General features: G+C 43.8%; 1 long non-coding RNA gene across 1 annotated transcript in view; it reads right to left on the bottom strand.

Annotated features, from left to right (window-relative positions):
• Positions 1 to 4,172: 4,172 nt before the first annotated feature.
• Positions 4,173 to 25,918, bottom strand: part of LOC144753851 (uncharacterized) — a 146,056-nt gene continuing 124,310 nt past the window's right edge. The window contains exon 4 of the long non-coding RNA XR_013594565.1: positions 4,173 to 4,248. This is a non-coding gene — a long non-coding RNA (uncharacterized LOC144753851). The remainder of the gene's footprint in view (positions 4,249 to 25,918) is intronic.

The following is a 25,918-nucleotide window of genomic DNA, read 5'->3' as shown; positions in this document are numbered from 1 at the left end:
ATGAAATAACGTTTTATAATGTTGCGCCTGCAATGGTGCTGAACATAGCAAAGAGTAACCCTTTTCTAGAGAGATACCAAAACTTTCACAACTGATATTAAGCTTGTCCTTCCACTTTTCACTCCAATTTTGACAATCATCCCGTTTTAGTTTTATCAATTCCGCATAAAGCCTTTTAATTGTACAGTCTTCCCCGCCTTGGATTATCTCCATAATTTGATTGCGCCTGAATCCCAAAGCTCCTCCTTTTTTGTTCAACAAAAAACTCCTAACTTGTAAATATTTGAAAAATTGCCTTGTTTCTAAATTAAATCTAGTTTGTAAATCTGAAAATTGAAGAATCGCCTGGTCCCCCATTACATCCCCTACAGTTTTAATTCCCTTATTTTCCCACTACGCAAATATTGGTCCCGAAAAAATCTCTTGTGGAAGATTTTGATTATATGTGAGTCTAGTATACACATTGTATTTCCCCAAACCTATTTTTTTAGAAAAACTTTTCCAAATGTCAAATGCTGCTATGAGCGTCTTAAATTTTGTCCTCTTATAATAGCTAGCCTCTGTGAATTTCAACAAGACATCCTTCCCATCCATTCCCATAGTTAATCCATAAATTGCTAGTGAACCAAATTTGCTCCATTCTTCTGATTCTTCCCCGCCCAACATACCAATCATGTTTTGTAAGGCCGCCGCCCAGTAATAAGATTTTAAGTCTGGAACTCCCCAGCCTCCCCTTTCTCGCGGCAGTGTCATGTATCTAAGGGCCCTTCTTGTTTTCCCCTTTGCCCAGATGAATCTATTTAATATACACTCTAGTTTTTTAAATATTTTAACATCAAATAATAAAGGGATCGCTCTAAATAAATATAAAAATTTTGGGAGTATCAACATTTTTACTATATTTGTCCGCCCCACTAACGACATATGCAAATTGTCCCATCTATCCAAATCTTTTTCGACTTTCTTAATCAAAGGTCTAATATTCCTTTCTACTAAAGTATCCAAGTCTGACCTTATAATAACCCCTAAGTACGTACCTTCCTGCACCACCCGATTGTCTGCACATTGAGTAAATGAATTTTTTATTATCTGCGTTTTGGATGTATTTAATTTGTACCCCGATATATTTCCAAATTTCATCGCCTCAAGTTCAAGATGATCTATAGATTCAGAGGGTTCTGGAGAAATTACAGCGATATCGTCTGCGTAAGCTAAAATTTTACATTGCCCGATTAGTGTTGTTAAAGGTGCAATCCTCTCGGATACCTCTATCCTCCGTATTAATGGATCCATATATATGGCGAACAATAACGGTGAGCAAGGACACCCTTGTCTAGTACCTCTTTTTATTTGGAATTGGCCCGTATTTCCACCGTTCACTCGTAAAGTTGCCACCGGTTTTAAATAAAGAGTTTTTAAGGCTTTTATAAAACCGTGCTTAATACCTGTTCTTTCTAAAACATACCAAAGATAGCCCCAGGAGACCCGATCGAATGCTTTTTCTGCGTCAAGTAACATCACTGCCATCGGGTCTCCTGTGACTGAAGTGACATCAAGTAGCGTTATCACTTTTCTTATATGGTGAGTAGTTCCTCTCCCTGGTATAAAGCCGTGTTGGCAGCTACTGACTATTTTATCAATAATACCTGCGAGCCTTGATGCCAGTGCCTTGGAGAAAACTTTTACGTCCGCATTGAGTAAAGTAATCGGTCTGTATGACCCTGGGTCTTCCGGATTTTTCCCTTTTTTTAATATAACAACTACCTCAGCACTTCCCCATGACTTTGGTACTGATTTGCCCAACTGCGCCAATTGCATAACCTTCATTATTTCTTCTTTCAGGAGGTCCCAAAATACTTTATAAAATTCTATAGGAATCTGATCGGGGCCTGCCGCTTTGCCAGAGGGCAGATTCCATATTGCCTCCTTAATTTCTTCTGTCTGCAACCCTGCCTCTAATCCATCTGCTTCCTCCTCCTCGATTTTATCTAAAGGAATCTCTCGAAGATACTCCTCCATTTCCTCATTACCTCTTTGTGAATCTCTTCCCTCTAGTTCATCGTCATACAGGTTCTCATAAAATAGCCTAAATACTTCCCTTATTTCATTCGAGTCTGAATGAACCATGCCCGATGTATCCCTGATTTCTCTAACTATACCGACAGCTTCTTGTTGCCTTGTCCGACTGGCCAAGATTGTACCTACTGACTCACTTAACTCATAACACTTCTCTCGCCTAGTATTATAAATTTTTGCTGCCTTCCTGGCAATTTCACCCTCGGCGTCGCCTTTTGCTTTCACTAGTTCTGTCAGAGCCTTTTCCAAATCCCTCCCCGTCAAAACGCTCATAAACTTTTAGAAAATACTTGATGATGTCATCAGTGATGTCATTTGAGATGTCATCAGTGAAGTAACTGACCATATCCCGAGGGATTTAATATGTACGGTCATAAGCAGTGCATTGCAGGGGAATAAGTTATAGTTAGCTCAGGTAACTATAGCTGCTGAACTTCACTGGTTTTGTATGAGTGAAATCTGAGCCTCACTATAACTTCCCCAAAACCTATATATTGATATCTATAACAAAACATTTATCATTCCTGACGGGCAGAAAACACACACACAAAGTTGCAGGATAAAAGCTTCTTTGTAATTCATCGGGCTGTCCTCAGTCCAAGAAGCAAAGAGAGACACGCGTTTCAGCTGTCTCAGCAGCCTTTGTCAACCTAGTTTGGCGCCATTTTTACACTGACTAATATAGTGGCAGAGTCATAAACATAGAAAAAAATATATATATATAATTCGTAAACATGTAAAACCAAAAATTCATAGCAACTGAAATAAAATAAACAAAGCTAATGGAATAAAGTTTATAATCATCGATGTTGCATATTGTAAAAATGATATTTATATATATAAATATATATATACACACACACACACCCACACACACACACATATATTTATATATACATAAACATATATATTTATATATATATTTAGGGTGGTGTGGGTTTTTGGGTGGCAAGGGAATTTTAAGGGTTTAGAGTAGCTGTGGGTTTTTGAGTGGTAAGTGATTGTTTAGGGTTTAGGGTGAGTATTGGATTTTGGGTGACAAGTGGATTTTCGGGGTTTACGGTGGGTGTGGTTTTTTGGGTGGCAAGGGAATGTTTAGGGGTTAGGGTGGGTGTGGGTTTTTGAGTGATAAGGGAATTTTTAAGGTTTTAGGGTAGGCATGGATTTTGGGTGGCAAGGGAATGTTTAGGGTTGGTATGAGTTTTTGGGTGGTAAGGTTTTTTTAGGGTTTAGGGTGGCATGGGAAGTTTTAGGATGTATATGTGGTTTTGGCAGGCAAGGACATGTTTTAGGGTTTAGGGTGGGTATGGGTTTTTTAGCCATAAGGAATTTTTTAGGTCTCGCATGAGCCAGCGCATGCGCTGCTCTGGCGAGACATTTAGTGAGAGGGGCTTTAAAAAGCCGACCACAGCTTTTTGGGTGGCATAGAGTGTGCAGTTACGCGCACAGGCAGAGGCGCCATCGGGCTTTCCTCTCGCTCGCCCAAGCAAGCGTGCCTCGCATCAATGCCCCTCCCCCACCACAGAGCGTGTCTTGCAGCTTGTTTTAACTTTCTTTAAATAGGTTTTTTATTGCTCGAACGTGACTCGAAGGTATTGGAGAGCTCTACATATGCACAGCTTACATTACAAAAGGACATTCACTTGCTTAGTTTTTTAGGCACGAGGAGATTAAGGGATTTGCCCAGTTTCACAGGGTGTTGAGCCAACGCAGAGATTTGAACCCTGACTCCCCAGTTCCAGAATCGGCAGCTCCATGTCACATCAACTCCCAGGTTTCATCCCTCTGAAGTAGGTAACATGAGAACGTTCAGTTGATTAACAATATATTTGCCCATGCATTCATAAAATTTCAGAGGAAAGATATTTGGTCTGGGTGTTTTCTCTTGTCCAAGTTGTTGCAATGCCTCGAGTATTTCATCCTCTATTACATCAGCATCCGCATCCATCATTTTGGAGTAATCTACGCACAGTGAAGGGACTGGTATGTTGACAAAGACCTGTAGGTTCTTCCTCCTTACCTCGAAAAGCTATGCAATCCTGTAAGAGAGGCATTTCAAAAAGGTCTTCACGATATCCTCCGCCATCGCCACTCACCCTCCATGACCATCTTGTGTACCCACCGTTTTTGGGACATTTTTCAAATGTTCACTTCTCACAAATCTTTCAGAAACTGCAGGAAGGAAATCCAAATTATTAACACACAGATCTTTCATCGAGGATGTTATGTACTCTCAATGAATACGAATCAAACTACCTCACAGAGGATTAAATAGGCCAATACAAAATAACACAATGCCATTTTCAAAGTGAAAAGTATTTTTTTCAATGGACCAAACAGACAAAGAAATAAATCGATCAAAGATGGCTTCATGTTCTAAAAGTCTTGACAATTATATTTCCCTACAATCAAGGTCCGGTATACACAGAGTTACACAACTGAACTGCACAATTTTCTGTATGCAAAGTAAACACTCTAACTCCTTTTTGACCAACGAATCCAACATCAAACATAATACTAAAATGAAAAAACAATACCAAATACCATTTTCAGAACCAGTTTTCAACGCCATTTTGAAAAACACCTTCAAATGCTGATAATCTCCCTACTTTCATCCTATAAAGTGCCAGTGGTCTGATAAAGGGTACTTTCCCCCTCCTGTTTGACTCCTGCTTGACCTCCTTCTCATGAGACTTACAAACCTGGTAAGCAGGGTGCAGATCAGCAACTGCATTTTACTTGTTCTCCGGACCAACTCTCTGGTACCAGAGCTGCCAACTTGAACTACAAGCATTGGCATAGCCAATAGGTCTTGCCTTTGGGACCTTATAAGTGTGTAGCTATGCAACATTTTATGTTTTTGCACCAAGGATATTGTGCTGCATAACTAAATACTTATAAGGTCCCAAAAGCGAGACGTATTGGCTATGCCAATGCTTGTTAGGGTTTAGGGTGAGTATGTGTTTTTGGGTGGCAAGGGAATTTTTAGGGTTTAGGGTGGGTATGAGTTTTGGGTGGTGAAGTATTTTGTAGGGTTTAGGGTGGGTGTGGGTTTTTGGGTAGCAAGGACATTTTTAGGGTTTTGGTGGGGATGGGTTTTTGGGTAGTAAGGTGTTTTAGGGTGGATATGGGTTTTTGGGTAGCAAGGAATTTTTTAGGGTTTAGGGTGGGTATGGGTTTTTGGGTGGTAAGGTATTTTTTAGGGCTTAGGGTGGCAAGGGAATTTTTAGGATTTAAGGTGGATATGTGTTTTTGGTTGGCAAGGGAATTTTTAGGGTGGTTATGCTTTTTTGGGTGGCAAGGGTTTAGGGTGGGTATGGCTTATTAGGTGGCAAGGGAATTCTTTGTGTTTTTTGACTTGCCTATATCGTTTGTGCTGGTTGACAAATCTCCATTAACTTTTCAAATCAAACTATGCGTTGATTCTAGATGGGCATGGAAAGTTTCAGGGTCAACCGTCAAGTGGGGTGCGAGAAAAGCGGGGTAAAAAAAAGTGTGTTTCCCATGTTAATTCCCTAGAGTTTTAGACACGCATTCAGCCTCAACCGCTGGGCAGAAGTACACCAGATTTGGCTGAAAGGCAGCTTTTGTTTCAGAGACCAGACTTTTTGTTAGTTGGTGTAAATCAGTTCAGTAGTTTTGGAGATACCATAGGAAAACCAAATGTGTACATCTTGGCATATGTGGTACTTTTTTGGGTACTTTAGTGTATATGTTTAACATTCATAAACTTTTAAAAAACACTCACAATCACTGGATGATGTCATCAGTGATGTCATGAGTGATGTGATTTGAGATGCCATCAGTGATGTTATGAGTGATGTATCTGACCATGTCATGAGTGATGTAATTTGTGAGGTCATTCACAGGGCATTGCAGTAGCATATGTTATAGTTGGCTCAGGTAACTATAACAGCCTGACCTGGCATTGTGCTGCCCCATCCAAGCTTGCTGCTCCTGCCCCCCTCCTACATGCCATCCATTGTACAAGTCCATGACCCTGCTCCCTCATTACAGATGTGTGTCTCAGTTGTTCTGCCTTTGCCCTTCCCTCCTGCCCTAAACAGTTAGCTTGCTGCCCCATCCACCTCCTCCCTACCCTCTGTTGTCTGAGTCCATGCACCAGCCCCCTCCCTCCTGCCCTGCATAGTCCGATGTGCTGCCACTGCCCTCCATTTAGCTTAATGTCCCTGCCCACTCCTCCTGTCTTCTGTTGCCCAATTCTAAGCCCCATCATTGCCCTTCTGTTACGCCCCTGTACTTAGCTTGCTGCCCCTACCCTCATTCTCCTGCCCTCTGATAACTGTGTGCATGTCCCTGCTCCCTCCTTTCTGACCACCATGTTCCATGGACCTGGCACCCTCCTATCTACTCTAAGTGTTCTGGTATGCTGCTATTGTCTCTCCCACCTACCTAGCATGTTCAGATGGCTGTTGCCCGCCCCTGCCATCACGACCCTGTCCTCAATGGTCCATTTTGCTGCCACTCCCTTCTGCCCTCCATGCTCTGTTGTACTGCAACTACGCCTCCTGCCTGGCCTATGTGTTTTGTTGTGAAGCCAATTTCCCTGCTCTCCTTTGTCTGTGTCCAGCCCCTATACCTCCTTTCTTTCCTCATGGTACTTTGTGCATGCCCCCGCCTCCTCCTTCTTGCCCACCATGGCTGTTGTGCTGCCACTAACCCTCCTGCTTGCCATGCATGGTCTACTGAGTGGCCAACGCCCCTCCCACCTGCCCTATGTGGTCAGTTTGCTGCCTCTGACCCCCTCCGATCTTCCTTCCGTTGTCTGTGAGTCTGGAATTATAGTGTCAGTGTTCCCCTTCATGGTGTGCTGTGCTTCCAGTGTCCATTGTGCGTGCCCTCCATGGTCAGCTTGCTGCTCCTGCCCTGCTCCCTTGCTCACTGCCCTCTGTTTTCTATGTGCAGACCCCTATTCCCTCCCTCTTGCCTTGTGTGGTTCGTTGTTGTGCACATGCCCCCTCCCTCCTGCCCTTCATGGTCCGTTATGCAGCTACTGTCCCTCCTCTCTGTTCAGTATGGTCAACATGCTGCCCTTGCATCTTTCCCCTCTGCTCTCTGTTGTCCATGTGCATGGTCCTGTCCTCTCCCTATAGCTTTTCATTGTCTGTTGTGCTGCACTGCCGTCCTGATTACCCAGTGAGGCATATTGTGCTGTTGAAAACACTGACGCCTGCCCTCCAAGGTTAGTATGGTGTCCCTGCCAGTCTCCCTCCTGCCCTCTCTTATCAGAGTCCATGTCGCTACCCCAAAGCTCCTGCCCTCCATGATCCTAAATACCCTACTTGCCAACATTTTGAACTTGGTAAGAGAGAGATTTTTTGGGGGAAAAACTAGGTACTGATTTTTCTGATTGACTTACATTGAAAAGAGGAGATTTTAGGCATGAGACAGATAAAATTAAGCCATTTTGGACTTAAAAACACCGGGAGTCTCCTGCCTGAACTGGGTCTGTTGGCATGTATGGTTGTACTGTCACTGCCCCTTCCTTCTGCTCTCATTCGTATTTTATATTGCCACAACCTTGCTTACCTGTCCTGCACGGTTAGTTTGTTGCTCCTGACCCCCTTTACCCTGTCCTCCATGGTCCATTGTGCTGCCACTGCCCCTATCACCTGCCCAGCATGGTCAACTTGTTGCCTCTGCCCCATCCTCCATGAGAGGGTCTATTCCCATAGAAATTATGGTTAGAGCTCTAAACAACTAAAATAAGGACTTATTTTCTGAGTTCTCACAAAGCGACAAAGCAGTTGTAAATATTTGCTATCTTTGTGTTTTTTTATCTAGTTGATCACTTGATTATATGTTACACTTAAGGGGGAGGGTGTGGCTTTACGGCCAGAGCAGCAGATTTTATAACTGGCAAACCAGGTTTGAGTTTCAGCGTTAGCACAAAATCCTATGATTCCGGGCAAATCACTTAATCTCCCCATGCCTGAAACCTAAATGAATGTGTCCTTGTGTAATGTAACTGATGCTCATGTACAGCCAAGACTGCGCTATATAAAACTGCAAAAAAACTAAAAACATTACGTGTTCAGCACTCTTCGGTCATAATGGCTATACTTGTGCTACATTTGGGGGATATTTCTGCTATATTTGCGCTCTTTTTTCTCTGATGGCCATCTTTGGAGACCTATTTGTTATGAAGCTCCCTAGTTTCCTCATTTACTGCAGGTACCTCAGTGAAAATGCTTTTAGTTTTCCACTTCAATTCCATCAAGATTGCATTCAGATATGCCATGCTTTTGGCATAAATTCAAAATGTCAGCATTCTAGCTGCTCATTAGAACACTGTAGTAAAGCTGCTGATCGCTAGTGAGTTAACTGACAGTCTGCTGCTGGTGCTGAAAGTGCATGTTTCAGTCTGCATGTCAGAATGTTTTAATGAAATAGAAGAGAAAGATATTTGAGAACTCACTTAAAATGTGTCCTACATTTTTTCTACAGCATTAACTGTAATCTCTATGAATAACTGAACCCCCTCATTTTGTTCTCTTCTAAATTAAATGTTTTAAGTTTTACCAGTTTGATTCAATCAACATGGCTTTAGGTGTGCATAGTTGTGTTTTAGGTAACACCGTTAGCACTTTAGTTGTTCTTTAGAACACTATGGTATGCTGTAGTAGAACACAATGGAATCAACTAACAGGCTGTTCTTGTTGGAAGTACATGATTTACTGAGAATGTCAGATTTCATTCTCATATGACTGAGAAAGATAGTGTGAATTTACAGAAAATAGGCTCTCATTTCAGCTTCTGAAGCACTTTCCACAACCTCTTTTGGAGGATCATGAGAAAACAGTTTTCTCTCAAACATGATTCATGAAATTCCAGCAGAAGGCTTTTTCACACTGTAAAATCACCTTGGAACACACCACAATTCCTACTAATGGTATTGTGCCATCAACAAATTATTTATATTGTAAATAAAATCTGTTACCACCCTTTATACATTCTCCTTTTTGTGACCTTCTAAACCTGCCATTCACTTCAATGCATTTCAATGGGGCGCTAGCATGTATAATGGTCCCAAGATGGCTGCCTACACTTCCTGGTTCAAGTGCTGGAGGCCCATCAGATCCCACCTTGAGATCTGTGCTTAGGCTCTGCTCAGATATATACATTTGGTTTTCCTTAATATCTCCAAAACTACTGATTTACATCAAATAACAAAAATTGTGATCTCCTTAATACAATCTACCTTTCTGCCAAATTTTGTGCAATTCCGTCCAGCGGATCGGGCTGCGGGTGTGACTAAAGACTCTACGGGAATTAACTAACCATGGGTGGTGCCCTTTTGCGATGCTCATGGTGCCATTCGCGATTTTTTTTAATGCAGATCAAACACCTGGTGCTCAAAATCACTGCGAACGGCTTGATCCTAACGCACTCCACCACTAACGGAACCCCGCGTAGCGCTGCAGAGTTTTTTTGTCACTTTGCAGAGACCCGCAGAACTCCACCAAGACATAGAATTAACATAGGAAAGTCACTTTTTTTTTTACCCCCTCCCATTTTTCAGCCCCCTCTTAATGGATCACACCGAAACTTTCTATGCAGAGCTAGAATCACAGGGGCACTTTTTTGGGGGGAAATTTCATGAAGCATTGTGAAATGGCACGAAAGATATAGTCAAAAACGCCTTTCCTATGGATATATGGTCTTCACTATAACAATTTAACAGTAGGATGGATATACATATATACATACACACATTACCTACTGGTAGTTAGGACCGAGTTTCCATAGGAAGAGCGTTTTTTGATTTGCCAATAACTTTAGCGTAGTTTGACGAATCTTTGCAAAATTTTCAAAACTATCGGTGCAGTCACTTCAGTTGCTGTCTTTAAAATTTCGGGGTGATTTTGATTTGTCAAGCAGGGGCTAGGAAAAATATGGAGTCCCAAAACGTTTTTTCTCCATCTTAATTTCCGTAGGAAACTTTACACACGGCTACAGCCCGAACTGTTAAACAGAATTACACCAAATTTGGCAGAAAGGCAGCTCTGAGATCTGATTGGCTGCCAACACTTTAATCCAGTGATGTCATTTGAGATGCTATCAGTGATGTCACTGACCATGCCATGAGTGATGTAATATGTGAGCAGTGCATTGCAGGCATAAGTTATAGTTAGATTTTCCAGTCGCGGCCGGTATGAATTAAGTGGCGGGGTGGCATGCGGGGAGAGGAGAGCGCCAGGGGGTTAATTTTTTTTTTTAAGTGAAGGTTAACTAACCTTTGACAGCCAATCCTGCACCGTCGGTCTGCGTTGTCCCACATCCTTTCTACAGCAGGAAGCAACTGCAGGCAGCCTCCCTCCCCTCCCCTAAGCCAATCATAACACTGCAATGGCAGCGTTGTGGTTGGCTGGGACGCTGACCCCACAGGTGTCTATGGAGAGGCCATTTTCTCTATGTAGGCTGCATGTAGCCTACATAGAGAAAATGCATTGTGCCTATAACTGGTTTGGTCGGCCCTGGAGCCGACCAAACAGTCAGCGTCCACAACAGTTGGCAATCCACTCCTCCCCTGCCCTCCAGCAGACACACCCGCCCGTCCGCCCCAACTAACCCCTGCTTTCTGCTTTCTCACAGTGCAAGAAACAGAAACGTAAAATGGTATTTTAATACCATTTTATTTTTTTGCTTCTCGCACTGCGAGAAAGCAGTGGGGCGACGCTCATCCGCTCACATCTAGGAGCCACACCTGAGCTTTGCTAACCATAACTGCTGAATTTTTCTGGTTTTATATGAGTGAAATCTGACCCTAACTATAAAGTCCCTGTACCCGTTGGTTTTTTCAGTGAATATATACACAAAGTGGCTGCGCAGCACAGTTGAAAGTGTTGATACACGGACTGTCAATAAGTTGAAAATCTAAGCGTTAAGTTCCTTTGGCCTTAATTATGCATTATGATATAATGTAGTATTCATTTATTGAGGATAAAGCTTTCCATAAGTGGTGCTCCCTTTACCAGTCAGTGGTAACTGCCACTCACTAGAACCCTTCCAATGGCACCATTGCAACAGAACCCTACATCAACACATTCTAACCCTGCATCTATGCCTATGAGTTACTTGAGGTGCTTGGAGGGATCACAACTGTTTGCTGTTTTAATCGTGCCTGCGCCACTCATGGAAAACTTATTTAATTCATATACATGCTCCAGAGGGCTTGGGATTTGCTTCCTTCAGCCATTGGTTTCTTTGGCTCAGGAACTTGGAGCCACTGGCTTGAGACATTGTCAATCACATATTGGATCAGCCCATAGAAGCCCTCTTTCTATTGGCTGTTAGAGTGTATCCTACTGACTCAACTGAAATGCATGAGGGATTATTTTACAATTGAAAGATACACTCTGTCATCACACATTTAATTATTTACTCACCCATGCACTGTACATGCAGAGTAGCCCATTATTAATTGTTTGCACTTCAGCAGGCATTTTGTATTGCCTTTGTCAGTGCTCGAGTGCCAGCTTTAAACCTATCAGCTTTGCCAATACTTCAATACTGTATTGCAGAGTTTTCGTTATTCACATCCTTTCATTTCTGTCCCTCAATCTACTCCTGACTTTGTACATTTTCAACTTCCTCTCTTGGTAATTTTCCAACTTTTATAGAAGCTGCTCATTCTTCAAGAAGCATCTTTTGGAATCTGCTTTATCTTTTTACAGGGCCGGATTTAGCATTGGTGGTACCCACTGTGCCAATCTTTGTTTATGCTCTCCAATTACCTCCTAAGTAATTTGCCCAGAATCACAGGATGTTGCGCGTCTTTGCCGAGACTCTAACCAGGTTCCCTAGATTTGCGGTCGACCACTCTTGCCGTTATGCCAACTGCTCTCCCCATATTAGAAAGACTGTAGCTTCTGAACTGCAAGTAACAAAAGGATCTCTGTAATGAAAGCAGTAACTCATTGAGCTGGCACCACAAAATAGAATTCTGTGATCTGAATGTTAAACATGTTTTACAAAACTAGAAAACTCATTGGAGGAGGCTAATGGAAGCAATATCATGCGTGCTTTCATCATTAAGGAAGTCCCGGGGTAGACTACCTTTTTGAGACATTAAGGGCCCTATTTAGATCTTGGCAAATGGAATGCTCCCCCACAAATGTGACAGATATCCCGTCCACCGTATTACGATCTATATTGGATATAATGGTATTGTCTTTCAGCAGACGGGATATCCGTCACATTTTTGACAGAGTAATCCACTCCACCAAGATCTAAATCAGGCCCTAAATCTTTAGCAACTTTTTGTTTGCTTCTAGGGACTAAGGAATGGTCACGAGGAACAAACAACAGAAAGTAAACCATTCTCCCAGATCCCTGATTAATTTCAAATCTTGATGCTAAGCCAATAAGCCTTAGGATTAGAAGAAGCAACAGGAGCTATTTGATGGTCAATCAGAAACTCTCCATCGAGTGGAGTGGGGTAGAGTGGGGTAGAGTAGAGGAGAGCGGCCTAGAGTTAGGTGGCGTAGAGTGGGGTACAGTGATGCAGAGTGAAGTAGCCAAGAGTGGCATAGAGAATTGCACAGTGAAGTGGCGTAGAGTGGAGTGGCATAGAGTGGTGTGGCGTCAGAGTGGTGTGGTGTCATAGATTGGAGTGGCGTAGAGTGGAGAGGAGTACAGTGGCCTACAGTTAAGTGACATAGTGTGGCGTATAGTGGTGTAGAATGGAGTGCTGTAGAGTAGCATAGAGTGGAATAGAGTGCATATAGTGTTGTGGACTGGAGTGCCGTAGAGTGGTGTTGAGTGGAATGTCATGGAGTGACAGAGAGTGTCGTTGAGTGGCCTACAGTTGAGTGTCATAGAGTGATGTGGCATGGGGTGTTGTAGAGGTGAGTTTCGTAGAGTGGACTGTTGTAGAGTGGAGTGGCATACAGTGGAGTGGTGTTGAGTGGAAGTGCGTGAAGAGAAGTAGAGTGGCCTAAAGTGAAGTGGCATAGAGTGTCATAGAGTGGAGTTGTAGAGAGTGCTTTAGAGTAGAGTGGCGTACAGTGGCGTACAGTAGGGTAGAGTGGCGTAGAATGTTGTAGAGTGGCGTAGAGTGGAGCAGATTGTCATAGAGCATCATGGAGTGGTATAGAGTGGAGTGGTAAAGAGTGGAAGGCCATACGGTAGAGTGTCCCACAGTAGAGTGGCACTGACTGGAGTAGAGTGGAGAAGAGTGCTGTAGAGTGGAGTGTCATAAAGTGGAGTGGAGTGGCATGGAATGAAGTGGCATAGAGAGGAGTGGAGTAGAGTGACATAGAGTGGAGCAGAGTGGTACAGGATGCAATAGTGTGGCATAGAGTGGAGAAGAGTATAGTGGCATGGAGTAGAGTGGAGTAGAATGACATGGAGTAGAGTCTCATAGCGTGGCATGAAGTGGTCTGGTGTAGAGTGGTGTAGAATGGAGTGGCATACGTATCATAGCGCAGAGTGCCATAGAGTGGAGTGGAGTGGCGTAAAGTGGAGTGGTATAGATTGTAGTGGCATAGAGAGGAGTGGAGTAGAGTGACATAGAGTGGAGCAGAGCGGTACAGGATGCAATAGTGTGGCATAGAGTGGAGTAGAGTAGAGTGGCATGGAGTAGAGTGGAGTAGAATGACATAGAGTAGAGTGTCATAGAGTGGCATGGAGTGGTCTGGTGTAGAGTGGTGTAGAGTAGAGTGGCATAATGTGTCATAGTGAAGATTGGCATAGAGTGGAGTAGAGTGTCACAGAGTGGAGTGACTTAGAGAGGAGTATGGGTGGTGTGGTAGGGCACTGCCATTGCAGACAATATATTTTCAATTGAAATGACCATTACATTTACGCAGACATACAGTTTTACAACGCACAAACAATAATGTGTGGAAATGACAACACATAGTGGGTTGATTTGTTTTGATCGTATAAAAATATTTGTTTCCAGCACACTTCAGAATTTCAAAAAGTGCTTCATTTGTGTTTTCCGAATTCTGATATATTCTGAAATATTTGTACAGTTAATTTACATTTTTGTGGTGAAGTTCCTATAAACCTATATAGGATCTGCACATATAGACAACATAGACTCTGGGATTAGTGTCCAGAATGATTCCAGACACCCCCGCAGGGTATGTTTGCCTGTATACCAGCTAGCTCACAGTGCCACTAGAAACCCCTCTTACCAAGGAGAGATTAGATCTTGGCAACTATCGAACATGACAACTCTTTCCCCTCAGGGATCGCAGAAACAGTACAGTACTTTTCTCTCAGTCACTCGTGTTCACTTTGTCTCAGAGAGATACACAGAATAAAAGGTGGGGACATTTTCAATAAGCATTTATTGAACCAGCGTCACTCTAGTGTAAAATAGGTGTGCTGGAACAATCATTAGACAGAAACAGATATAAATGATTATAAGCACCAACAGAGTAAAAGGATGGTAGATTTCTACCATAGTGCTAAAGTGATGAATACAGGCAGGTATAAAAATACATGACAATAAAATGCATACTCCTACAATACAACCCTAGTTGGATGTGCTGTAGGTGTAGAGCCAAGAATCCCTTCAGGATAAAGTCAACCCCATTACCTAAAGTGAGAGACTGTGGGACCCAGTCTTGGTCTCTATATGGACACCCCACGAGGGATGTCAGACCACTGTGAGCTGCAGTGTCTATGTGCTGGAACCTCAGTGTCTCACTTCAGTGTATCAGCATGGAAGTCCTTTTCTCCTTACCCTGCCTCAGAAAAGATATGGTGTTTCTATACCCAAAGTGGGACCCTCAAGAGATCTACCTTGCTGTGCCATGTTTGATTTAGGATGACGAGAGGAATGACCCTTGTACATAGTTATTATGTAGGAGATGGTAGTCTTGCTGAGTTTCCAAGAATCCTCATGCATAATGGATGAGGCGAGTTTTCAGGGAAAACCCCACATCCTGTAAGCAGTACCGTCAAAGTTCAATCCCAAGAACCGTTATGTAGTGTAATGGTAGGGGAGAATATAGAACAAAAGGTTAGGTTGCGACCTGAGCCTATATTGGGGTACCTATATGAAACATAACATTTTGTGGTGTGCAAGAAAAAAAGCCTTTTCTTTACACCCATAGGTTGTCAGAGAAAGTAAAGTAAACATCAAGCTCCCTTTGAAGACAGCGCTTATCATTTGACCTCTGTATTTGAATGCACAGCAAATATGACAAGATAAAAACAAAATGTAAAGGCCTGTTTACAGAAAGCGAGCACTCGTGGAAGAATACAGTAAACAGACTATGCTCCATGGGAGAGACAAAGACATGCTGGACAGTCTAAAACAAATAAAGCCAGCAAAATGAAAGTAAGCAAATGTGAGTTACAAACAACAAAGCCAATGGTAAGCAATGGGCGGAATGCATTCTTAGGTATGCTTTTAGAATGTTATGTTATGTTATGTACAATCTCTTCTAAAGCGCACGGCTACCCGAAAGGGTGTCCCGGCGCTTTGGCAAAGAGACCTGAAACTGAAAAACACAACACGGCAGCTCACAGTGGTCCAAAGAATCATGCAGAAAAAAGCCGTCTTCAGCTCCCTTATGTTCCCAAGAAATCTTTAGCAACCAGATAGCTGTGCTGTTTGGTAGGTTTTTACCTAAAAAGGAGGCTGCTCAAAAGCACATCACACCATGTGTAAAATACAATGGGGCATATTACCAAGAATAAGCGATAATTATCGCTAAGCTTGGTTAGAGGCAATAATTTTATCGCCGTGCTTCGCCTATTTTTATCACTTAGAAACCTTGCAATTATCAAGGTTTATCTCCTAAGCGATAAAAATCGGCCGAAATGCATGAATATCGCTGTAAAGTCAGCGATATTCATGCATTACCGAGCAAATGCTCTTAGCCATGTTATCCACCTACCATTGGATAACATGGCTAAGAACTGCTCCGGGCAGGCGTTAGCTTTTGGAGATAATCGCGCTTAGCGCGATTATTTCCAAAAGTAGGTAATAGGAGATAGCGATGTTAGCGACTGTTTCCAGTCGCTAACATCTTTGCACGCCCACTTTGCATGTCATTAGCAATAAATATCGCTGACATGCAAAGTTTGCCCCAAGATGATCGCTATATCCTACTAGCTGTCGCTAACTGGTGTTAGCGACAGCTAGGTAATAGGGCGATAAAATTATCGCCGCTTTAGCGGGAAAAATTCCCGCTAAAGCGGCGATAAGGCCCTTGGTAATATGTCCCAATATTTTGCCATCGTATTCAAGTTCCATTATAAGTCAAATCTAAAAACAAGGGTTCCAGCACTATTGTGCACTGCTGGCCAGTCTCTGCCTGTTCTGCGGCAAGAGATGCCCCAACATTGTTAGAATCAGGTGCTAATCCTAGCTATGGATTAAAAAAAAAAAAGTACAGAAACATGCAATTCTGGACAAACCTGCTGTCTGTCTGAAAGAGCAAATATTTGTAATGGAAAAATTAATCTATTATGGTTCCCTTGAAATCCACGTCTTTGCCTATTCATCCTTTCTGCACATCTTTCGGTTTTGTGTGCATGTTTGAGATACCCAGGCATCACAATAAAGGTGCTTTTAAAGGGCAGCGCTTGGAGCAAGACTCTTGCTATGTATAATATGTATAATAAAATAAAGCACACAAGTCAAGTTATCTCTTTGTACTTTGACGTTCAATATTATATTATTATTCAAATCAAAATGACTTCTGTTGTCAACCTCAGACAGATGAAAGGCTCACTGACTCCCGAAGCTATCTCTACTGGCTAACCAGGAGGCGTGAACTATAGAATCCGAAATCCTTCTTCATATTCTGTGACTACAAAGCAGCTTTCAATTACTTGAGCGACCCCGCTTCGAGAAGACCCCCGGTGTGCGGAGGAATACGTTATCCGCTTCCTCTTCATGCATTTTTTATGCTAAGCCGCAGTCCCCGCGGACAGCGAGGCCTGCAGCGCCAGGAAGCGTCGAAGATAGCGCGATGGGCGTCTGCCGCACGTCCAGTTCTCTGTCAGCAAGAGTAGGTCTCAGTTTGGGAGCGCGGCCTACCGCCAGCATCCTCGAGTTAATCCCCTCGGGCCTAGCCCTCTCCGGATTTGCATTACATAAGCGCCTCTGTCTGCCCAGAACTTGGCCAAACTTCAAAAAAGCGACTCTTGTTTGTCCAAGTTTTGTGTTTTGGGTCTGGTACTGCTTACAAATCCCTCCCATTTGAAGTGGCGTTCTATTATTTTGATAACAAATGTGCTAGGACGCCATGAGTGCTTGACTGGAAGTGACCGGGCCTGTGTTCAGCTCACATGGGTAAACTGAGTACCCCCCTGCTGGGCCTGCTGTTGTAATAACAAGGCACAGTACACTGCTAGCGGAATTACATTCACATGCGTGCAGGAAATGTTTTAAGGGTAAATCCATTTTTATCTTGTTCTTTCGCCTAGTACTGCATGTACATTACACAGTGACCAAACCTTTACTTTAAAACGTGGAAAATGTGCAAACAACATAGAACTCTAAATAAAGGTTGATGAGAGTGAGAAATACATTTTAACTCCACATCTAATACCCTCGTCTATTTCAGTGGCCTACTGAACTAGGATCATGCGCGGCACTTTATTTTATGTTCTTTATATAGCTCTACATGTGGCAGGATGACTGCTTCAAATAGCTTTACATCAGGGAGGAAGAGGAGAGAAGTCTTTCCAGAGTCATATTTGTACTGAATCTAATAATCCCTTTACATTCTGTGCTATTCTTAAATATTGATGTTACCCTCTCTCTTCCCTGCAAAATTGACTTCACCAGTTCCTGTTACATTGGTGGCTCGCGGAAATCCACGTACAAGCTTCTAATAATCCACACACCTCGAGTCACAATAATTCTTAATGTAAAGACCTCACCCACACCTAAGGTCTTGGAATAACTTCAATCACTCACTTCAATTCAGCCCCATTAAGTTCAAAACCTAGTGCCACAATCTCATGCTGGTGGACATTAAAAACACTACTTCCCTCCAATCTCACAAGAGGAGGTAGCAAACTACCAGGAGTAGTAGGAGTAGATCTGCACTGTAACGCCATGCTTTTTGCGGTTCCAAGATCCCGGGGGCAAAGGTATGATCTTTCCTATAAGCCGCTGTTCTTTGCGCTCCCCCCCTCCATGCCACTGGGAAGTAGAAAACTACTACTACATCCAGATAAACTCGAAAAGTTACCTGGGTGCCTCTATATCTGAACTCCTCCTATTCATGTTGCAGGGACTATGCCAGATGTACGAAGGATTTTTACAGTCACAAAGTCTCTGATTCAGTAAAAAACGGGGTTTGCAACTGCAGAAAATAACTTTCACATTTGTACAAAGCTCATTTTGTGATTCAGAAAAGTTTTTCCAAGACTCCAACTGGAAATAGAATTGAATTCTTTATTACAATTTGATTGAATCATGTAAGGGGTGTCCCTTCCAAACTGTTATTCAGTAAACTGTGTATCATGTTATGCAACCATAATTCCTGCCACAACCACTGATCAGTAACAGCTCCTAAATTGGGTTGGTAAATGATTCACAAAGGGGATGGGTTCGCAAAGGACATCTTCCCTTTTTGGAATCAAGCGTTATCTTCAGGCGGGTAATTGGCAATGGTTCAGGAGTCCACTGCCAGCTCTTATTGAAGTTTGTCAAAATGAAAAATATTTTTTTAAAGGAAGCCACATTTTGTTTAAAGAGATTGGGTCGCTGAAATTTTGTTTTTGAAACATGATGAAAGGGATGGTGGTTTGCAGTGCCCTGAAGGCTACCATCTCAGTTATTGCAGCCAATCACAGGTCACCCATTGCAACATGCCTAATAAATATTAATTAGGCAGGTCGTTCGCTGACTCTGTGATTACCTATTTTACAAAGCAGCATATAGACACATAGATCGGTTCACCAAGTAAAATACTGGTTGCAAAAACTCAGTTCACATTTTACTACCAGTTTTTGTGACCCGTATGTAAGTTAACCTACCCCATAGTTCATTCTCTCCCAATTACTACTTACTTTTTAGGTTTCGACTGCAAAAAGCTGCGCAAGCAGCTTTTGCGCAGGAGAAATCTTATGAGAACTGTAGTGTGGCTTTGGGTCGGCCCTCGTCATTCATTGGCTGGCTCCATAAATGGAGCCTAGCCATTGGACGAGGGGCCTGTCCATCAATGCCGGACCAGACACGGGGGCGTTCCCGAGATTCTTTTCCTTTTGCCGACGTCACGCGACGCCGGAACGCCCCCGTGTCTGGTCCGGCCGGGCCGTGTTTGCTGTTCCCTCCTCCCTCCCGACGTCCGTGTCCTTTCCCGCCCCCCTCGTCCTCTCCAGCCCCCTCGTCCTCTCCCGCCCGCCCCCCTCGTCCTCTCCCGCCCCCTCGTCCTCTCCCGCCCGCCCCCCTCGTCCTCTCCCGCCCCCCCGTGTCCTCACAAACAAATATTGCTATCCCGTCCCGCCCGCGGGTTTCTTCAGCCGGCCGGCCAATCCCAGCGCGGCCGGCCGGAAGTGCTTGCCCCCCCCGCCGCCCAGCGCGAGAAGAGGAGCCACGGCGAGCGCTGGAAGTCTGCGCTGCTCCCGGCCGGGTGACAGCAGACTGGGAGCCCAGAGAGGAACTCCCGCAGCACCCGGGTGAAGCGAGGCGGGACTGGCCTGCAGCGCTGCCATGTCTGTGTGGTACTGTGAAGAATGTTCTGAACTGGTATTTTGCATACTGTTGTTTCCTTATGTTTGCACAGGCTTGTATAAGCTTCTATTTGCTAGTTTTAGTGATCATAGTTAGCGCGTTGTGGAGTCTTTAAGCTTTAATTTCTTTGGCTTTTCCTAACGCTAATTTTGAACTGTGTTCGTGTGCGGCTTCGCTTGGCGTGCGCCGCTTATTGCTGTTTTCTTTACACTTTACAGGAGTATGTAAGCATATGCTTATAATTAGCTTACTGAACTTTAAACTTGTGCATGTATGGGTCGGGCGAGGTACAGTGTTACAGAATGCTCCTGGATATGGCTGTCATTAGACATCTCTCATCTCACTTGGAATCTCATCGCTTCCTCGTCAACTTCCAGTTCAGCTTTCATCCACCCTTAGAAACAGAAACCACCTCAATCAATATAAGTGATGAACACATCTACCCAAAACTAAGTTTACATATACATAGTATTGCTGCTTGTCCTGTCTGTGACTTTTTACGCCACCGACCCACAATATTCCTGAAGAACATTATTACACATACCAGGTATGATCACAAACTGTTTGTATTCCTCCTTAAAAACCAGACACAGTAATTTAATATGAGCACCCACCTCTCCAAAGTTGCGTCCTTTCACCTATAGTGTCTACAATATCACTGTTGTTGTACAGTGTATACATGATCCCTCTTTTCCAAATCATTGATTGCATACTAGTTTAAGGTTAATCACACAACTACACCTAAAACTTCAAGAGGGATCGCTGACGTTAGGATTACCCAGAACATATGTAAGAAACGATTTACTAAAACCTTATTTTCCAAAATCCAATTAATATTGAGGCCTACGGTCGAACTCTTTGATCCAGCTCACCATTCATCAAAAGGAGATCTTCCTCCCTCTTGACTGCCCCTCCCCCCACTACCCATCAGACTTATAGGTGGTTTTACAAAACTTCTCCAGAGGGGTTAAGACCCCTCTGTTGCTGCCAGTTGCAGACACAATGTATAGTCCATTCATTTTTAAGTAACTTCATTCAAGGTAACGGAATGGATGAGCTGACACAACTTATTCCCTCTCTACAACATGAAGTGTTTTTAAGCAGCCATAAATAAACCTATAAGTAACTAAATAAATAAGCAAACAAATAAAAACAAAACTCTATGGCAAAGTTCTAATAGCGTCAGACAGGACTTTCTTCCAGTCTCTTATCTATCCTAACCGGGTTGTCCTCTGCCAACTATGATATACCAATTTAGATCACCTACAGCAAAATACTCAGTTGCGTTCTATAGCAGAGTCTCAGTGACTCTCTCGGTAATAGTGCAGCCTTCTGACCCAGTAAAGTGAATTCTGTACCATGGGATCTTCAACTCCCCTTGTAATACTAATTACATCTGAAAGTGAACTCTCTTTACTGTTCAAAATCCACATAGGGAAGGTTACTCATCCAATCGGCTGAGTTCAGTCCAAAGTGTCTCGCAAGGCTCAGGTGCAAGGTCCTCATTAGCATAAGACCACCATCTTTGTACTGTGTCTATCCAGCATAGGGAAGGGCCAGAACGTGAACACCTTGTGTAATTCCTATGCAATTCAAAGAATATTCATGAACAATATATCAAGCTCTGAATTGCTTCATCTGCACTATTCTGCATTTGCAGTGGGACCTATAGATCGGGTATTTCCAGGGACTTGGAAGCCAAAGCAAGAATGAAATAGTTTAACATCCACCTAATGTTCCACCTTCCCAGTTCTATGTGTGGCTGTGAGGACCATTTAGCTGGGCAGAAGAGGGCCAACTGCAAAAAACTGGCAGATGCTCCACCTGTCCACTTTGTGGGTGTACACTGCCCGGCCTAATTTTGAGGCAGGGGACCGCCTGGGTTGCAACAGCAGTTCCTTTTCTGACTCTTATGTAGAAAATCCTTTGCCATAAGCCTATTTGCCAGCGGTGTTCCAGCTTGAAAGCGCTGGAGGGCCATCCTATTCAGGGCGGACCTTCTTGTGTTGTTTCTGCTGTTTGCAAATGCTCTGTAAAGCACTGGGGTTCTGAACAGGAAAAATCAACAAAACTCGGAGGACCTTTGCCATTTTGTATCGCAGAAGCAAGTCCCCGGCTTCAGGAGTTTGTTTCTGGGGAAAAAACACAAATAATTTCAACTGGCGCACCATAACATGGGACTTGGGTGGTATTAGACTTTTGCCAAAAGTGTTCCCACCATATTGGCCACTTCACTTTCTGTGAAAATTCCCTCGAGTGCTTTGGGTAAAAATCTGGCGAACTACAGAAGTCTAAATTACCTTTAATCTTACGTTAGACCAACGCAAATTAAAAAAAAAACATAATATAAGTGATATGCTAGTTTGGCATGGTATTTTATTGAAATGTACATGTTCATCACAGACCCTGTCCTCTCTTAGGCAGGGTTTTCTTGACGATAGTATATGTTATGCCAACAGCAGTTTCAAGGCTTCACAGCTTGGCTTCTTGCTGCAAAGGTTTCTCAATGAAGGCACTCATGTACGGTTCAATGGTAAGTTGAGATCAAAGAAAAGTCATATTTGCTCAGCTCTCTGGTTACCTGGAAACTATAATGATACGAGAATTGTTTAACACCCAGTGCCAAATACATGCTTTCCTAAATTATGTAAAACGAAGCTGCTTTCATAGGAAAGTCTTGGCCCTTCGGTTAAGGAACACACATTCCTGCTTATTTTCGTATGGGGCGGGATGTTTCCAGGAGGTCTGCTTCATTCACCCTTACTCCCACCAAATATAAAAGCATGAGCATGGCTAAAGCAGATTCTGTCCGATTTAAACATTGTTACAACAAAAGCTAAATAAAGGCTGACTGCGAACGCTTTAGGCAATTTTTAAAGCTAACATTAATTGAGGCTTTATTTTGCTTTGTAATTCAATGTTTTTTTTGCCACAATCAGGGAACATGGAGATCTGTTATGTTTTTAAAAATATTTCGACGATTTGATCATGGAAGAAGCATTCGCTTTTCAATCTGATTTCTTTCGTTGTTGAAAAAGTACATCAAAGCAAGCTACTTTTGTCTGTTTATTACAATTAGTTTGTCTGTGAGGAGTGATGGGCACAGGAGTGTTTCCGAACCTTATCATCCTTGATTACTTACATCAGTCACGAATGATCTGAGCGGCACTCGGCTCTATTCGAAATATATCAACTCAGTCCCAGAAATAAAGAACAAGCATTTTCAATGCAATGGTTTCGCCTTTGGAAAATTTAGAGCTATTGGCATTGTAAATGTCAAAATTTGAATTTATGTGTTTGTTTTGAGAATAGCAAAATAGATGGCATTGTCATTTACATTGCCATTAGCTCTAACTTTTCCAAAGGCGAAACCATTGCATTGAAAATGCTTGTTAACCACTACTAACCTGCTTATTTCCAGTGACGGTCTGTACTTTCAACAGGGATGGGGCCATACATGCACACATACACACTCCCTCACACTCATGTATTCAAACATGCAATAACACACACACATATATTCACAACACTCACTCCCAAATATTTATGCACGCACTCAAGCACACACTCCCCAAACATTAAACATAAGATCGTGCTTACCTGCAGAGCTCTGCCTCAGAGATCCCATGAGGGCTGAGACTGCTGCCTTCCCTCATTGGCTGACCTTTGGTCAGCCAATGAGGGAAGGCATCAGTCCTTCACTCGTCACAGAGTAGGATGGGGTCAGTGAGACTGCTAACCCCACCCCACTCTTTGACGAGGTGTCAGTGATTGACCCTTGGCACTCAGCACTTCAGGGCTTAGAACAGAAGCGCCCATGTCCAAAGCAATCAGTGGCACTCCCCCTGGTTACAAGGGAGAGGACCTCGAGGTGCTTTGCCAAAGTGAAGATGTCAGGCCCACTGGACCTTTGACTGCTTCAGCCCAGTAAAGTCCAGCTCAGGCAGCCAGGAACCTGCACATTTAGTGCATATCTAGCTCCTCGACTCCTGACCTGAAAATAAAGAGTGTCTGTCAGGCTGACCTTTGCTCAGGCTGGCAGACATTCTTTATAATGGTCAAAAGGTAAGGGGGCATGGCCCCTCATCCCATTACGACGGGTCGGGGCTGATTATTTCACAAATATTTCCCACCACAGTATGTATGCTTCAGTCAATTGCTGAAGTTGTTCATTGACTTTTGCATTACATATAGTCCACATATGACTAGTACTTAATCTATAGGCAACACACAAATGAGCCGAGCCATTCTGCAGTATGTGGTATATCTGAAAAAAAGATCATGTTCCAACAGCTCAGTCCATACGGTTTACTTGTGCAGTTAACATCACGTGAAGCAGCTTACATTCGCATGGAGTACTAAACCACAGCTCTGAGATTATGTATCAACATTCCAGTCTACCTATGATAGAGATCAGAAGGACCCTGCAATTTGAATGGTGTCCAACATGGTACATTGAACCACCACTATACAATCTCTATTCCCAAGTGAAAAGTACTCGTGGGGACAGTCGTTTTTATACTGCCCCTGAGTTGTAGGAAAATACCTTCCTCGAAAAAGGTGCATTCTTGTCGGTGCCTAAATCATATTAGACAATGCAAATATATTGGACAATATTGTTGCTATTACAGGGGGTCCTGGCTGATAATTATGGTCTGCTTTGAAGAACTCTGAAGATTAGGGTAAGGGGGAGGCACTTGTTTGTGGACCCTAGAGTCTTACAAAGGTACCCTAACTTCTGTGGTGATAGCCACTGCCCGAACTACCAGTCCATCAATGTTTACATCCTTCCACAGATCACGATTGCCATCTTGAGACAAATATTCAAGCACTCTGTCTTTGCCGCTGGAGACAGCCATGCTCCTTGCCCCCAATCCTGCACTTGTCGGAAAGGGATGAAACTTCCAATTTTTCTGAGCATGAGCAATGTCAGGAAACAATGGATTTAACCCAGATCTGTGACTCGGGGTGAATGTCTGACAATGTTCATTATTCCGTCCATCAGCTTTTGCTGTTGCTATAGTGACCCTATACGCTCTCCAACCCCAACGCCGGAAACAACGACATCACCCCTTCGCAAGACCTCTGCAACTCCCTCGCCTCCTACTTCCACAACAAGATCGCGGACATACACAACAGCTTCTGCACTCAACCGATGCACGCCACGACTGAACCACCGCCCCCCACAACCACCCTCCGCGCCTGGACCCCGATCAGCACCGAAGACACCGTCCACACGATGAACTCCATCCACTCCGGATCTCCGACAGACCCCTGCCCTCACCACGTCTTCAACAAGGCCGACGCTGTCATCGCACCCCACCTGCGGGACATCATCAACACCTCCTTCGACACCGCTACCTTCCCGGAGAGCTGGAAACACGCCGAACTCAGCGCCCTACTTAAGAAGCCATCAGCCGACCCCACCGACCTCAAGAACTACCGCCCCATCTCGCTGCTCCCGTTTCCGGCAAAAGTCATCGAGAAGACCGTCAACAAGCAACTGGCCGCCTTCCTCGAGACAAACGGCTTCCTCGACCTCTCGCAGTCTGGCTTCCGGGCCAACCACAGCACCGAGACCGCCCTGATCGCAGCTACCGATGACATCCGAGCCCTGCTCGACAACGGAGAAACAGCGGCCCTCATCCTCCTGGACCTCTGCGCGGCCTTCGACACTGTCTGCCACCGTACCCTAGTACAGCGCCTCAGCAACGTCGGAATCCAGGAGAAGGCACTGGAGTGGATCATCTCCTTCCTCGCCGGAAGGACACAGAGAGTCCGCCTCCCCCCGTTCAGATCAGAGGCCACCGAAGTCATCTGCGGCGTTCCTCAAGGCTCCTCGCTCAGCCCAACACTCTTCAACGTCTACATGAGCCCCCTCGCAGCCATCGCACGCCAGCACAACCTCAACATCATCTCCTACGCCGACGACACCCAGCTGATCCTCTCCCTCACCAACGACCCCGCCACCGCCAGAGCCAACCTACACGAAGGGATGACAGACGTTGCCAAGTGGATGATGAACAGTCGCCTGAAACTGAACTACAAGGGGTGGTGATGGACAGAGTTTCTGAATTAAGCAGAATACTCTCACCCAGTCAAGAGATCAGGGCTAGATCCAACACCGTTTTTTAGCTCACTGCACCATCCCAGTTCAGAACC

Source organism: Lissotriton helveticus, chromosome 5_1 (genome assembly GCF_964261635.1).
Source record: "Lissotriton helveticus chromosome 5_1, aLisHel1.1, whole genome shotgun sequence".
In the NCBI taxonomy this organism is placed as follows: domain Eukaryota; kingdom Metazoa; phylum Chordata; class Amphibia; order Caudata; family Salamandridae; genus Lissotriton; species Lissotriton helveticus.
The sequence above is the reverse complement of the archived record's forward strand: the minus strand, read 5'-3'. Positions and strand labels throughout refer to the sequence as shown.